Below are 16,214 nucleotides of genomic sequence, written 5' to 3' on the forward strand. Positions count from 1 at the left end.
TAAGTGCAGTCTGTGTAAAATAGAGACGAGTACATTTGAGGACGTTATCTTCCACGCAATAAATACACTTGCGAACAGAGAAATATGCATCTTGAAACGCAATGGGGACAGAAAAGCTTATAAAAGATTAACTTTCCCCAGTTGTACCCTCAACTGCTTCAATTTCCATATTCTGAAAAAGACAGTTTTGGTAGAACAAATGTTCTTGACTCGATTGTTGCTTGCATGATTTTAACTGTATAAGGTGAAACGGTATGTGACATAAATTATCCACAGTCATTAAAACATGAAATGTAAGGTGTGGGCGAACTTTTTTGTTTGCATTGGTACGTGAAGTAGAGCACCCTTGATACAAAAAAAATTTAGCCGTAATGAACAGCTCGATACCAGAGAAGGTTTTAGGGGGAAAGGTGGTTGCCCCCTTTTTGGGAAAACATTTGGTTACTTTTATATGGAATCACTGGAACGGGCCCCCTCTTAGGTAGTCATTGGACCCCTACGTATAAATATTTCTAGATCCGCGAGTGGATACTACCACAGAGGTCAAACAATGCACATTTGGGTAATTGTACACAACATGCATGCTACAATTCCTGTTTGATGATCTTAGACCCTTTGGACCTCTATGTGGGCTATTTTGGTAACTTGGTAAAAATCCCCAAACTGGATACAAGATCAGATTCAGCATGTCAAAGAACCCCAAATATCTATAAGGTCTTTTGTCTTTAAAAATGCATGCATGGGATACATTTGTTATTTAAGGCATGACTGTAACAAAAGGATGAAGATAAAAAAAATATCTTATTCTGGGGTCTCATTGGGGGGGGGGGGGGGTCTGATCCCTGATCCCGCTTACTGCTTTATCAGATTCCTGTATCCCGCTTATACTATGAAGTTCTCATTTTTTAAAATTTTCCGTGTCCCGCTATACTTTATTTCTCGTTTTCACGACACAATCATTTGACTATCACGTGTCACGCTTACAAAAAAATCGGCAATTCCGCGTCACGCTTATACCCCAACGCGACCCACTATTCTACTCTTTTCTGACTCATATTAAGCCCATTATAAATATATTAAAAAAAGTGGGGTTTTTTATCCCTTTTTATCCCGTCTCGTTTCGGGTTGAGCCACAGATAGATAAGATGTCATATGTGACAATGAGACAACTCTCAAAACGAGTCACAATTTATAAAAGTATACCTTTATACGTCAAAATACGGTCTTCAACATGGAGTCTTGGCTCACACCGAACAGCAAGTTATAAAGGGCCCCAGTGTATAACCTTTTCAACGGGAAAACCAACGATTCAATCTTTATCAAGATGTACGTAATTAGTGGTGAAGTGTCATGGAAATGGATAAAAAAAAACAAGGATATGAAAATGGATAAAAAAAAACAAGGATAAAGATCCCTATACGATTCATAAGAAATTTTAAAAATGGAATACATTTGAAATAAATGTTATTTCTATTGAATTTATTTAGAGTGCTTTAAAACCAAACTTTCCTCCGTAAGTTAAATTTTATCAAATCCGTCTCTTACTTTATCTATTGTTTGAGCAAGTCGGCTAAATTAAGGCTTTACAGCTAATTTCCTAATGCATGTAAAGCAAAACTTTGGTTGACTTGATTGCTTAGTTTGTATAATTGTTTATACAAACTTTGTAAATAAGATTGACATCTTTAAACAATATGTATCGGCATAGTTTAACCTGTATTTATATAATTATTATATTTGAATTAAATTGGGTGTTATCATAATGATTGTACAAAAAAAAAACAAAGCAAGCACGCTAACTAAAGTCTTGTTTTACATGCTTAAAAAATACGCTGTAATAGATAAAAAAAAAATATATCATACAGTGAAAATGCGCCGCATATACAATACTAATGAATCGCTCTACAGTGAAAATGAAAGAATAGTATCATTATTCGACAGTATTTGACTCGCATAAAGAAAGCATCATAGTGGAATTCAGTTCAATATGAAGAAACTGAATGACAAAACATATTCTACGTTATACAACTTTAATAATTGTGTTGAAATGAATATTTTTTCTGCAACAACATCTTACCTGTTAGTTATAAAACACCTGCACGATCTGTTCGTGAAATGTCCTAAATATTCACCTATTTTGGTATATATTTCACAGCTATTTGGATTTAGGCGCGAAAAAAACCCGTTCGCATCTCTTACTTTGTTTTATTAGTATTATGTGTTTCTTAACATATACTTTTTAACTAATTTTCTTCATTTTCTTCAAAAATAAAAAAAAATCGTCTGTTTATTTACCATTCTACATCAAAAATTTCTGGCATATACAGTGAAAATGATATTTTAGGATCCGCATTTTACATACACTGATCTTTGTTGATTATATATAATTATTGTCTTTAACCGGTCTTTTCCAAATATAACGCGCTCATGTAACTCCTTAATAAACATGTGTCCCGTTTTATTTACCAAGACAAGTAAATGGATAGTTTGTTAATTACTGAACCAATGTAAAAAAAAAAAAAAAAATTACAGAGGACAATATCGCAAAAGCATTCCCTTTTCCCTAAAGAAATAATTTGTATCATTATACTTTATTCAAATTTCTTATATTTGCTTTTATAATTATAGGTATGTCATAACTATAGATGTCGTAGGTATATCACTGCGTAAGCAACATACCTATTATTTGTTATTAAGTTGTATTTCTCTTGTAAATACTAAATAAAAGGTAATGTAAGATTAAATAAGTTATTGGTTTACTTTTAATTACATTCTTTAATGTAGAAACTGGAAAAAAATGTGAAATTAGAACTTTTTTGTTTCCATCATGGTTACCATCCTTGGAAATACGATTCCCAAAAAATGTATTCCATATATCGAAACTATTATATGTTGCCTCAATGGAAGTATATTCTATTCCAACATGGACGTTTGCTATACATCCTCAAAAACTGTCTAAATTGGGTATTTCATATACCTATTACACTCCTCCATGTATCCAAGGATCAAGTGAGGGTAACATAAAATATATTACATTTTAAATTCAGTTAGTATATCAATTTGTAATAATATTTGTATAAATAATATGTATTGGAACCAATATATTGCTATTTACGTGGATATAAATGCCCGAATTAGACCTATTTCATAGTTGAAAAAGAGCAATTTCGATTTATTGATAACTGACAAAGTTTGAAGCCTTTCTGAGACTATGCGTGCCACGCCCTATATCGGGCATGGTTGATATTTACAAAGAAAGAATCCAGGTTAATGTACAGCAGTACATGTATGTAGATTTTGTTAATAAAAAGGATTTTCTAGTTAAAAGGTTGATTTAAAAACACGAAAGTTTATCAAACCCAGGCATAGTTTCCTTAGTTCTACTTGGTACAACAGGTCTCAATTTTTGGTTTCTATTGCTCTTCAACTTGGTATTTTATTAGGCCTTCCAAATAATTTGTTATCGTGCGTCAGAAATGATTCATGTGTTATCAAAACACATACGTGTCGGTCGTTCCAAATTATAAACCTGATATATTTGTTGAATGTTTGTAACCACTAAGTCGATGCCAATGCTAATGGAAGTTTCGTTCCAGGGGATATCACCAGCCCAACTGTCTGTCATTTGCGTTGACATGAAATATCATTGACCTAATCATTTTCTGCAAATTTTCTCTTTTTTTGTAAGGATAACTAAAAGGGTGATATTGGTGTAATAAGTTTGTCCTTCGGTTCTGCACCAGCTGATTTGGAGTTGCCCAACAAAACATCATAGGTTCAAACCTCTAGACTCAATATAATTAATGAACACTAAAACGGTCATGCATGAATTTGTTGAAGAATTTTACTACTGAGAGTGATCAGAAATTGCATCAAATTATCATAAAAGTCAGGAGATGTGATATGAAGAAGATTGTTCTTTTATATTTATCTTATTTATTCATTTCAATTTTGAAACTGCAGAACCTACGCTGTGAATATAAATAGTATTAAATCAGCCTTGGAATTATTTAATCATCTTTAATAAGTCCCTTGAAACCAGTTTATTATGATGTTCGGGATATTATTGCACCAACAAATTCATATAGTTGTCTCTCAAGATGAAATTATATAATCATCTCCAAGTCAAATGAACGAGTTTCTGATGATTATAATAGTTAGGAAATAAATGAGCCAAAGTGTTGATACTATACTAACCTTGGTCCTCTGTAGACGATTTATTATTTATTACATTCATAATAAACCAATTACGTATAATCGGCAAAAAATATTTCGGTCTGTATAAGCCATTGTTGATTTTAAAACCCATCGTGACCTTGAAATGTCAATACAGAATAACTGATATTGAGGTGAGGACGTGCATATTGACAAGTGAAACGAAAGGACGATTTTTATTTTTATAAATTTTGATCAACTTTGATTTTATAACGTTCCAATTTCAAACTTTGTTATACCAGTTTTTATATTAGTTGATGAACAAACATGTTTCTTTCAGAATTAGTCAATACTAAGTTTTTCAATTGCGCAGTCCGGCTTCAGATATATAAATGAAAGGTGTCGCGTTAAAGAGGCACACACTTTCGAATTCATGTTCACCGATTTGACTTATATTTGATTCATAACATACTAAAATATTATCCAAATTATAATAAATTCAATTAACACTTTACAAAGGATACATGGACTCGATAATTTGTATCTCATTTCATTTGTATTTAAGTCTAGACGCCGTCTACAAATTAACCCTCGAGGAGATATGCAAAGACTGATAACGTTAAAATAATCCGATATAATCATAAATATTGATATAAATACTAGTAAATAGAGAACACGGACAATGGAATTTTTCTAGGTCTGTTTTGTTTCATATTAAAGTTTTAAAACAATTGAATATCGTATAAGAATGCGTTCCTGTGGATTAAACAAGTCAACCAAATGATCAATCGTTTTTTTCACTGACAATTTTGATAATCTGTTCCTGTTAATAGCTGAACACGCCTAATTTATGCATAAATCCACCTAGCTAAGGGATTACATTGAAGTTCTGAAGTACCAACGAGATGTTTATTCTCGATAAAAAATCGTCCTTCGTCTCACTTGTCAAGATGCATGTCCTCACCTCAACATCAGTTATTTTGTATTGACATATCAAGGTCACGATAGGTTTTAGTTTTCTCGTTTGAATTGTTTTACATTGTCATTACGGGGCCTTTTATAGCTGACTATGCGGTATGGGCTTTGCTCATTGTTGAAGGCCGTACGGTGATCTATAGTTGTTAATGTCTGTGTTATTTTGGTCTTTTATGGACAGTTGTCTCATTGGCAATCATACCACATCTTCTTTTTTATATTTAGATATCGTTGGTACTTCCAATCTTGGTACTCATTGAATACATATGAATATGGATTCAACGAGTCCGAAATACTTACTTGCGATGCAAGTGAATAGTTCACAAGTGACGTTTTAGCTTATCTTTACAACATTGAAAAAAACTGGCTGCTAAAATTTAATTACTATTTCACTATTTCATTAATGATGTTTAAACGAAAAACAAGGACTATATTGCTCGGTCTTTAAATTTAAGTTTGTGCATACGTTATAAATTTTTAGTCATGGAATTCCAGAAAGAACTGCGCAATTTTACCAATTGTTTGTATTTGATGAACATAATCAGAAATGTATGCTGTAAATTTTAAAGAATTTGTTTCGTAAATCAAAAGTTTTATAATTGTTCAAAGTATTTAAATATAATAATGATGTTGGGAACAAATAAATTGTCAGTTGATGCAAATATTTAGATATTACTAACAAAAGGCAACAATCATGACAATAGTATACCGCTGTTTGAAATTCATAAATCGATTGAAAAAAAAATCAAATCCGGGTTACAAACAAAGCTGGGGGAAACACATCAAATATAAAGGGAGAACTACGACACAACAGAAACACAACACTAAAATGTAACACACACAGCAACGAACTATAATATAACAATTACCATTTTCCTGACTAAGTAACACTTTTAATAAGATGTATGCATAATTACGTTGTCTAAACTCATATCTAAGTGTTCTTGCTATAATATGAATACCCCATCCTTTATTTATAACTAAAAAAATCAAATAAACGTGAATTTTATAATTTACAGTGCAGAATGAAGAATATATTACATGTTGTCATATAATACCACAAATGTGCAACCTGGCGAAGGAGAGACAACCACTTACTCGATAGAACAATTGAATGTTTGCAAAATGATGGAATTATAGTTATCATTCTGTATAACCCTTTTGTTAATGTATTATTATCTTTTTTTAATGTGTTTATCATATGTAGATTAGAATGCCACGGGGTGGATTATCTGTTTTGTCAACTGCATGACCGTCTGCAAATGATCATCTCGTTGGTACTTCCGAAACCGCAATTTAGGAACTCACGTGGGAAAAAAACGTCTTTAAAAGAAATTTTAACAATCGAAGAAGTTGATAAAGTTAATTGATTCTGAACGAAAAATCATAATACACCAAATCATTAAACAACTATCAAAATCCTCTTTTGTAAAACCTTCTGAAATAAAAATCCACCCCTACAGTAAACCACAAGAGAGACTGGGGTATACAATTACCTTAGTGTTCTTCTAACAGTTTGTCCGTTCGGTAGTGCGGGATTAATTTGCAGTTATGTCAGGTCGGAATGTTTCATGTAGAGAAAGTCACTTTTCCCTCGACTAAAGAAACTTTGCAATAACTCTGTGATTCTTCATAGTAAGCCTGTTGTAAGTAAAACATTATACACCTTGCAAGCATACTAGTGAAAATCCAAATGTTCAGCACTTCATCAATGTAGTCTTACCATTTATAACCTACTCTATTATAATAATTTACTTTTTTCATATTACCGACTTTTGACTCCGGATTACTAATATATAACTTTTCTACGAGTTGCATTCTCAGATCTCAGTGCGAAGACATCCTGATTCTCTGTCCTCACAGATAAAGCTATAACTAAAAACTTTTTGTATGTAAATCATACTATATAAACGTCTTTATAAATGAACTAGGTATTCAAAATTCACTTTGAAATTCAACTTAAACCCCCAGGAAACATGACAAAGAGAAAATCCTGGATAAACATAGGTCTGTTCTGTGTTCCTTTTCAATTGTAATCAAAAATGAATAAGTAAATTTTACTTCACTGTTTTGGATACCTAAATTACCTGAGTGTTCTTACAAACAACTTTATATCGCTGGGTCTTCTAAGTACTACACGAAACATTTTTTCTCATTTGTTCATTTTAGTTCTATCATCAATCAAAGCCTTGACATTGTGACACTATCAATTGTAGAGGCGACCTGAATCCGATCTGGATAGTAAAACAATCCGAAGATCTATAGGAATAGATATAGTCTAAGACCATTTCATCTTATAAATATTGAAATATTTTATTTTTCTTTACTTTACAAGAGCATTTCCTATTTTCCTAACTTAAAAATGATAGAGAAAGTGTTGGCTTATTTTGATAAAATAATAATAACCATCGTAATCAATCGTACTTTTATAAATAATCGCTATGATTAAAACAAAACAGTTCTCTAAACAAGGTATTATCAACCTTCTTGATTTCTTGATTGACAACATTTGGCACTTCCGAAGAACGTACTTTTCAACAAACACCCAACTTCACAATTGAACTCAACTTAATCTAACCGACTAGTTCTTCGATTAATGTGAGGGAACTTCATACAGAAGCTGCATAGGAAGAATACAGAGAAATTAGCATTATCCTTTAACTTTTTCTTACTATTATAAAGATGATGTTCTGTCATTAAATAATTAAAAGTTTTGTGACTACGTCAAATGCATCTATCCTTTCAAACTTCAAATTAAGGAAACAACCGATACAGTTAGGTCTGCCTCATATTCTGACATAAATGACAATAAGGTTCACTTGGAAACAAAACTTTATGACAAAGCAGGGTTTTTCAGCCTCCCAATTGTGAACTTTCAATTTATATTTAGCAACATTCCATCAGCGCTTGTTTATAGAGTATATATGTAGGTATCAAATCTATTGTGGGTTCAAGTTCCTCCAAATGCGAAGCTAGCAGCTACTTTTTTTTAACTCTTAATAATGTGATTTCATGTACATTTTGCTTTTGACTCAATGTCACAGGAAGTCCATCGCACATCACCACCATCACACTTCAGCGTTGACCATCGCACTTCAGTGTGGACCATCGCACTTCAGCGTGACCATCGAGGTTCGGAGTACCATCGCGGTTCCCAGTTATATATATCTCAGTTGGTACGATATTCCAGGGCTTTCCTTCGCCGTGTCCTATAACAATATCTTTAACAGCGGGTTGCCGTCACAAGGACGCAAATAAACCAACAGTTTGAAGTGATACAGTTTTACGGACACAATTACAAGGCCGTTATGGAATATCTGTTTCATAGCTGGCGACGGACACTTTCCAATCGCAGTTACACCAGTCTCGTCCTCTTTGTCTTCGAATATTACAAACTGATTTATCATCGGGCTTGTACTGACATGTACATGAGCAACACGACGGGCGTTTTCGATGAATTTTCGTCTTATGAGTTTGAATGTAGTTTAGTATTTTTCGTCTCTCTGTTATAACCAATACTAAAAACAATCTGCATTAATGATAGTTGTTTTAATTATAAATTTTAACAAAACTTTTTTTTCTCAAAATTGTCCTTGCAGAGAAACTATATAATATTTTTATCAAGCGTGAAATTGTTAAAGAGTTTATTTTCCCCTATTAATGACTCAAAGTTAATTATTCGTCTACTCGAGAGTGACCCTGTTTATTCTGATATCTGCATCCGATTCTCTCATGAAACACCAAGATATCTTCTAAGTAGTTTATTTATTATGAATGACCCTATACATTCTGGTATCTGCATTAGATGTTTTAAGAGAAAAACAAAGTATTATCTAACTATTCTCTCCATAATAAAAGAAAAGAAAATCAACAAAATACTGTAAACCAAATTATTTTCTCTTGATTTTATCACTTTTCTATATATATAGCTACTTAGTAGACATTGCAGTTCAAAACACTACGTGTGTGTTATCCTCATAAAAGCTATACGAATGTTTTTTCAGTATCATTATTCTTCTTTAGACTTCTTGATATGAGAACATCGGCAGAAATCTGAACACAGACATAAAATTATTGGCACACACATCATTACTCCACCGAACCAGCCAATTACAGCAGAGGAAGAACGACTGTCTGATGCTGAGGTTTTGGAATTGATGTATGAAGACGTGGTTTTAGGATCAATAGTAATGTTTTGCTGTAGGTCTTTTAAATATTCCTGTAGGTAAATAACTAATTCCTCTTCCGTCATGTTTAAACTGAGTAAATGTTGCCAGGTTCTACCAACAGTATTGCAGGGACACGAACACGCTACAAATAAATCAAACGCAGATAAGATTAAATGATTATAATTTGTGGTCGCTTAAAAAACACTTGCAGTATTTCAAATATATTCAACACAAAAACGAGTGAATCAGTAAGGCATGAAAAGTTGATAAAAATAGACTAGTTGGGCGCTAAATTTAAATGTCACTGAATACCTTTGACTGTGTGTTTTTAGGTATATTCACATGTTTGAAATTCAAATTTGTAACAGGTTTTCTAAATGAGCGGATCCGTTCATTAGATCGTTTATGTTGTAATACGGCAAGAGCATTTTGGGAGGACAATATATTTAAAAATATCATCTGTACTGAAATATATAACTTTTCTCTTTGTATACCTTTAGTTAGTTCGTTGACAGAGATTTAGAATTTAAAAAAAGGTAGTTGAGATCTGAAAACAAAACCTTGTTAAACTTGTCAACATGTTTGTATACCTATGAAAGTCAGGAACTCTCCTTAGTGTTTTTTTCTCTCTCTTATGTTTAAAGGGTTTTAATCAGTTGAATAATTAGATGTAAATGACAGATTTGTGAAAGCCTCTGGTAAATTCTTTAACAACATTTTCAGACGTTTAAGAGCTAGACATATTGTTCGGACACTTTTGTGCTGTTGAGGACAGTACATTGATCCCTAGACGGATATTTCTTTGTGGGGAGAGGAGTGTTTTGATAAATGCCAACACTTCTTATTATTCGTTTTAATTAATTAGAAACAACAACTATGCAGGTGTTTATCAGTTCCAGTAACCATAGTAATCCACTTTCAACGTTGAATTTTACGAGAGCATCAGTCTGCTCTCTCTTTATATAAAAATGTATAAGGAGATCTGGAATAATTGCAAATGAGACAACTACCCACAAACGTTCAAATGAAGTGGATGTATGCAATTATTGGAAACCATACACCTTTTATAATGAGAAATCCCCATATCGTACAGTTAACTATGAAAGGCCCCAACAATAACCAACATGATACAGGCTCAAAATGTTCTTTGTCTAAATATATAATGTTATGCTGGATCGTGTTATATTTTTTCAAAAATTAAAAAGCAATCTTCTTCAAGACCCCTCACCACAACAGTTGATAAAAGACGTTCAGCAACAAACAACTGATAAGCTTAACATAAATTTGAACCATATAAGAAGCTAAAATAAGGAATTTAAAGTCAAAGACATCACTGACGTTCGAAATTTTTATGAATCTTTCCGAATTTCGGCAATCTAAGATTTCCATTTCCACCCCATAAATAGTTATCCAAGATATCAGGATTATAATTTAATATTCCAGACGCGCGTTTTGTCTACATAAAACACATCAGTGACGCTGATGCCGGCGTCACACATTGGCGTATAGACCGGCGTGCACCAAACGTACAGAGAAAAATGACAAAGTCTGTATACGTTAGTTGCACGCCAGAGAAATGCTAAGCAATCGTTAAACGCGCATTGCATAAGTTTGAAGTACGTCGAAATACAAATGTATACGCTTGGTGAGCGCTACATCTCGAGGAAATTTTTATGCAGCATAAAAAATTTCATCCAGCTAAAACGTGGGTCTAGCGTATACCTGGACGCTACACGCACGTTATACATACGCTACAAGGGCGTTTAACGCGCTACAGATAAGTTTGAGACATGTTTAGGGCACGTTGTATACGTTTCGAGATCGTTCGACTTTAACTTAAACGTATGCGGGTGTGTTTGTAACAAATACCCCATAATAAAACGTCCAAGATACGACTGGGACGCGTCTCAAATACGTTCAAGAATCTTTTTACCTTCGTAGCGTGCATTCCATCTACATTAGACAAACACCAGGCATACGCAACCATACGTTTCTTGAACGCCCGATAAACGCTTAGGTACGCTTCTCGTACGCCCAATACACGCTTAAAGCTCGTTGTGTACGTTACAGATATGATTGACAGGTTGAATGCATCCAAAATTACTAGCGTATTGGCAAAGTACATGATTTTTTAACACGCCCGGCGTACGGCGGCGCTATACGCTATACGCTGATGTGTGACGCCGGTTTTATATCAAAATAGTTATAAATCCAATCAAGTACAAAGTTGAAGAGCATTGAGGACCCAAAATTCCAAAAAGTTGTGCCAAATACGGCTACATACGGTTATACCTTTTGTAATTTAAAGTTCTCAAACTTTTTACTTCTCTTCACTTTTCCTTTCAATGTATTTAATTGATTACGTTAGGTCTTTTGTAGACAAAATGCGCATTTAAGATACACAATTTTCAGCCTGGTATATATGATGACTTTAAGTACAACCACTAGCTTGATTTCACTCCTGGTGGAGGTTTCATCCTCTATAATATAACCAGCCCAGTAGTCAGCACTTTTGTGTTACATTGACATCAACTATCATTGATATGGTCATTATTATTAAACTTTGAATATTTGGAAATGCCAAGGATAGTTTCCCCCAGGAAAGTGTTATAGTTGCTGTATTCGGCAAAACCTTTCAGAGCCATTGGTCCTTTATTTAAACTCTGTACTTCATTTGGCCTTAAATTTTTATTGGAGCGTAACTGTTGAGTCTTTTGTGTACGCATACAATAGTTTAAGCCTGGTATATATATTTGTATAAGTACTTATTTAATTTCATGGTTTTTAAGGTTGTTTGTAATAAACAATGCTTTAATCATCATTAACTGTTGCTAAATGCATGAAGTTAAAAAAAACTTTGTCGTTTGTTTTGATTTTTAAAGTACATCCGGTTGACAATCAATCATTTTTTCCTGCTTTGATTATAAGATTCGTACAAACAATACTCCTTTTAACATGCGATACAAATCTCATTGAATAACTACTTTGAAAAAATAAATCATTCAGTTAATGTGCAATTATCAACAGTTGAATTTGAGTATCAGAAAATTAATTTGAAATGTGTATCCCATTTAGCACATCTTTGTTACAAACATGCTTCCTTGTTTCGACTTTTAATGCTTCTATAGGAAAAATTTCAGTGCGTAATGATATTATGCACCAATGTTTTATTTGTTTATCTCATTCGTAGCATGGTGGTTTCCCGGAGCAATACTTTGTCATATTTTTACAAAAGGGTCGGAGTTTTGTATATGTAACGCTTCATAACTTGTGAATCAATTTCATCGAAACATTAAATACGCTCAATGTAAAAAGTGGCATTTTGCATCTCTTAATATATTATCTTTCAGTTTTAACACGAATATTGACCTCCTCCAACCTTCTAACGAAGGCAAACAGCGTGTACCTTCAATTCGTCATTAAAGCTAATCGACATTGAAACCTGTTTGTGTTTCGGCTAAACAACATGTGTTTATACTTCGTCGACTCCTTCCGTCATATAAGAGTGCGAAATGTTTTTTAAGTTTTTGTTAGGTTTAAAAATGTTCTTCTATTATTCATTGGTTAATTTTCATTACAATTTATACACAAGTTATGAATAAAATTTTATTTGAAAAATATTGTTCTTCTAATCAATTTAAACATAAGTAACATGAAGGAATTTGATTTGGACAGATGATCAATAGATGCCCTCTGTCTTTTTGAAATTTGTGTTCTATGTCTATATTAGAGTTCGGTGGATAGATGTTTTTACATCCTACCATCACCCAAGTTTCATTTGATTTACAGTACTGGTTGGTATTTTGATGAATACTGTAAGTAGTACGAGGCATATCAATTTTGACTATTTAGTGACCTGGACGCTTGTAAATATAGAGATTAATATATCCATTTACAGTTCCACAAACCCCCACACACACACACGCAAAACAAATGAAAAAAACTGAAATAGAGCTGAAGAAATTATTTATGAGGGGTAGATTAATCTCATTATCTACCTATAATCCAAAACGACCTTAAACTCTCCTTTTGATAATAATATATAAAATCAAATACATTGAGTCGATCAAACACCAGGGTCCGTTAAATGAAGGTAAAATTTTGGATTTTTTTTATTCTTATTTTGACTTGTTAGGAATTTTAAAACAGGTAAATTGAATTTTTTCTGCATACTTATGATCGACATTTAATTGATATGGTCCATATTTAGTTTAGTTGTGCTGCTTTAATTTTCCTGTCTAAAACTCTGCATTCAATTCACGTTAAAAGATTCAATACCAATTTTATACATTAGTGCTTCAAAGGAAAGTTAATTTGGATCACTGAACTGAAAAATATCAATGTAAGAAAAGGTATATTATTTAAGTTGTTAGCCTATTTTTTTTCTTTCTTTAGGTTTGGTTGCTTTTCTCTATTCTTGTAGATTCCCAGTTTGCATTTTATGTTTAGAAATTAAAATCTTTTTTACACTAGGTTAACAAACAATTACGTTTTATACAAAAAACAGGCTTATCTCTGAATTGATATATGGAGTTTATATTGAATACCGAGATGTCAATCAAAAACCTTTTATCTTTCCTTCTTTCCACTTTCTTTCTTCTTGTATAAGAATGATATTCCTAGAACTCTATTGAATCTTTGCATGTTTTAAGCTTTAGAAAAATAATACTTAGTCTTCCTTGTCGAATATATTACTGGCACGGGAGTTTATTTGAAAATAAATATGAGAATTGTGTGTAGAATCTATTTAGATAGTGAATAAATCTAGTATAAACATTCGCTTGTTTTTAGTTCTTTATCATTAATGGACAATATGACAAAGTTGATCAATATTAAGGAATTCATTTAAATATGTTCTATTGGAACATTCAATCTTTACCTGGCCCAGATATACATTTCAAATTCTTCTCCCCTCCCCAAAAAAAATTTGTCGTCCTATAAATTCTTCATACCTGCTTGTTAATTTCTCGTAGTTTTAAAACAAACAAGTGACGTATATATTATACTGTCTTATAAACGAAGCAAACCAATATAAGCGAAATCCTCAAAATATTTATCAAATTAACATATGTATATATATGGAATTTTCTTAACGACCTTGGCTGGCTATACAGCCTTTGCATGGTCGGTATTACCATATATAAAATGAACTTGCTATTTAATCTATTCATTTATAAGTTCAATTTTTTTAATTCACATATTTCATTTCCTTAGCACAAATTCATTATGGGCACTGAACCAGATAATTTTTCTTGCATACTTTAAATCGTTTTATTTTAATAATAAAAAGTTGCTAATTTTGTTGAAAAACATGTTTTCTCATTATAAGAAGACAACAGATTTTATATGAGGTAACTGATATGATTCTTTTATCTGGTTCAAAATGGATGTCATGAAGTTACTGGCAATTTAACTTTTTCGGTCCTTTCACTTGCAACTTTCTCTGTAATTCCAGACTTTAAATCAAGTGAACATGGTAGATTGTTGACATTCTGCAAAAATGAGTAAACATCGAACTGACCAGTGTGAGAGAAATCCTGTACAATATCTATCTAAACTCTACTCTGTGTAATCTGACCCCTATCCTGCTTTTTAATGATTGCTACATATCCTCAAAATGCATGATATATTAGCCGCTAACTTTGAGTTACTGAAGATCTACTTATGGAGATAAACAATTTCTATATAGTCAGGAATACATAAAAAAGTACTTTATGTTTCGGACTGTCCAACTTCTAGAATTTCAGTGTTTCTTTTGATCTTGTCCTTTTTCATCATTCGCTGTTGTTTCTTTATTTGGTCTTATTTTTTTCGTGTGGAACTTTATTGATTGATTTATTGGCTTCATTATGTAGACGTAACGCGCGTCTGGCGTGCAAATATGCAATTCTGGTATCTATGGTGAGTTTATTTACTGTGTTGTTGTTTATCTTAGCACACCCTTGCTATTGATACATAGCATCCTAGTATTTTCAAAGAGAAAAAATATACACTAACTTACCAGTATTGGAAGTGTCCGATAGAACAACAAGATATATTGTAAAGTACGCAATAATCAGAGATTTGTAGAATATTTCCATCTTTTTATAAATAAAAATTGCATTAGAAATGAATAAACACTTGTGACGACATAACCTACTTGTAACAGAATATGCATGGATCTGTCAGATTGTCAGAGACAAAATCGAAATAACGATTTAAATCCTTTTTTGAATCCTGACTATAAAGATTTTATTACCTTTGTAACACTTGATTTGGATGCTATGTGAGCAAATAAATATTTAACAAAACCTTTTGATTGAATTTCAATAATGAGGATGGTTTACCAGTTTGATGCATGCTAGCTTTAAAAACAATACATCTACTAATTTAATTATATGTTTTAAAAGGTATAAACAAGAATTGTGATATTGTTTTACGGTTGAAAAAGAAGACTTTGTAACAATATTTACAAATAAAAACAAACTGAAGTTAATGTTCCTGCAAGGAACCATTTTACCAGCTTTTCAATCTTGCTTAATTTGACTGTACTGCATGTATAATTTGACAAATTGCTATTTTGAACTTATAGTCATTAAACTATTTACCAGACTACACGCGATTAAATAATGTGCATGTAAAATTGAAAACCCAAACTCCATCGAGAATATCTGTGTTCCGATAGGATATCGGTGTCTTCTCCACTAGCAAGAACTGGATTTGTATTTTTTACAATATGGTGGTTATCTTGATACGATATTAAATGTATGTATGATAATACGTCACACTTACTCTGTGATCAGAAATCCTACATATTCTGCAATAAGGCATTACATACATAATGTCAATATCAATATACAGACAACCTGATAATCGGAACGTATCATCAATTCTCAAATATTTTTGCCGTTTTGCATTAAGTGAAGTTCGAATCTT

At 32.4% G+C, this 16,214-nt stretch overlaps 1 long non-coding RNA gene across 1 annotated transcript; it reads right to left on the reverse strand.

The window, feature by feature from the left end:
• Nucleotides 1–9,060: 9,060 nt before the first annotated feature.
• Nucleotides 9,061–15,454, reverse strand: LOC139517715 (uncharacterized). Its single transcript, XR_011663189.1, has 2 exons — nt 15,301–15,454; nt 9,061–9,441 (listed from the first exon to the last, which is right to left on the reverse strand). It is a non-coding gene; the product is annotated as an uncharacterized lncRNA (long non-coding RNA).
• Between the last annotated feature and the right edge of the window lie 760 nt (nt 15,455–16,214).

Source organism: Mytilus edulis, chromosome 3, assembly GCF_963676685.1.
Source record: "Mytilus edulis chromosome 3, xbMytEdul2.2, whole genome shotgun sequence".
In the NCBI taxonomy this organism is placed as follows: domain Eukaryota; kingdom Metazoa; phylum Mollusca; class Bivalvia; order Mytilida; family Mytilidae; genus Mytilus; species Mytilus edulis.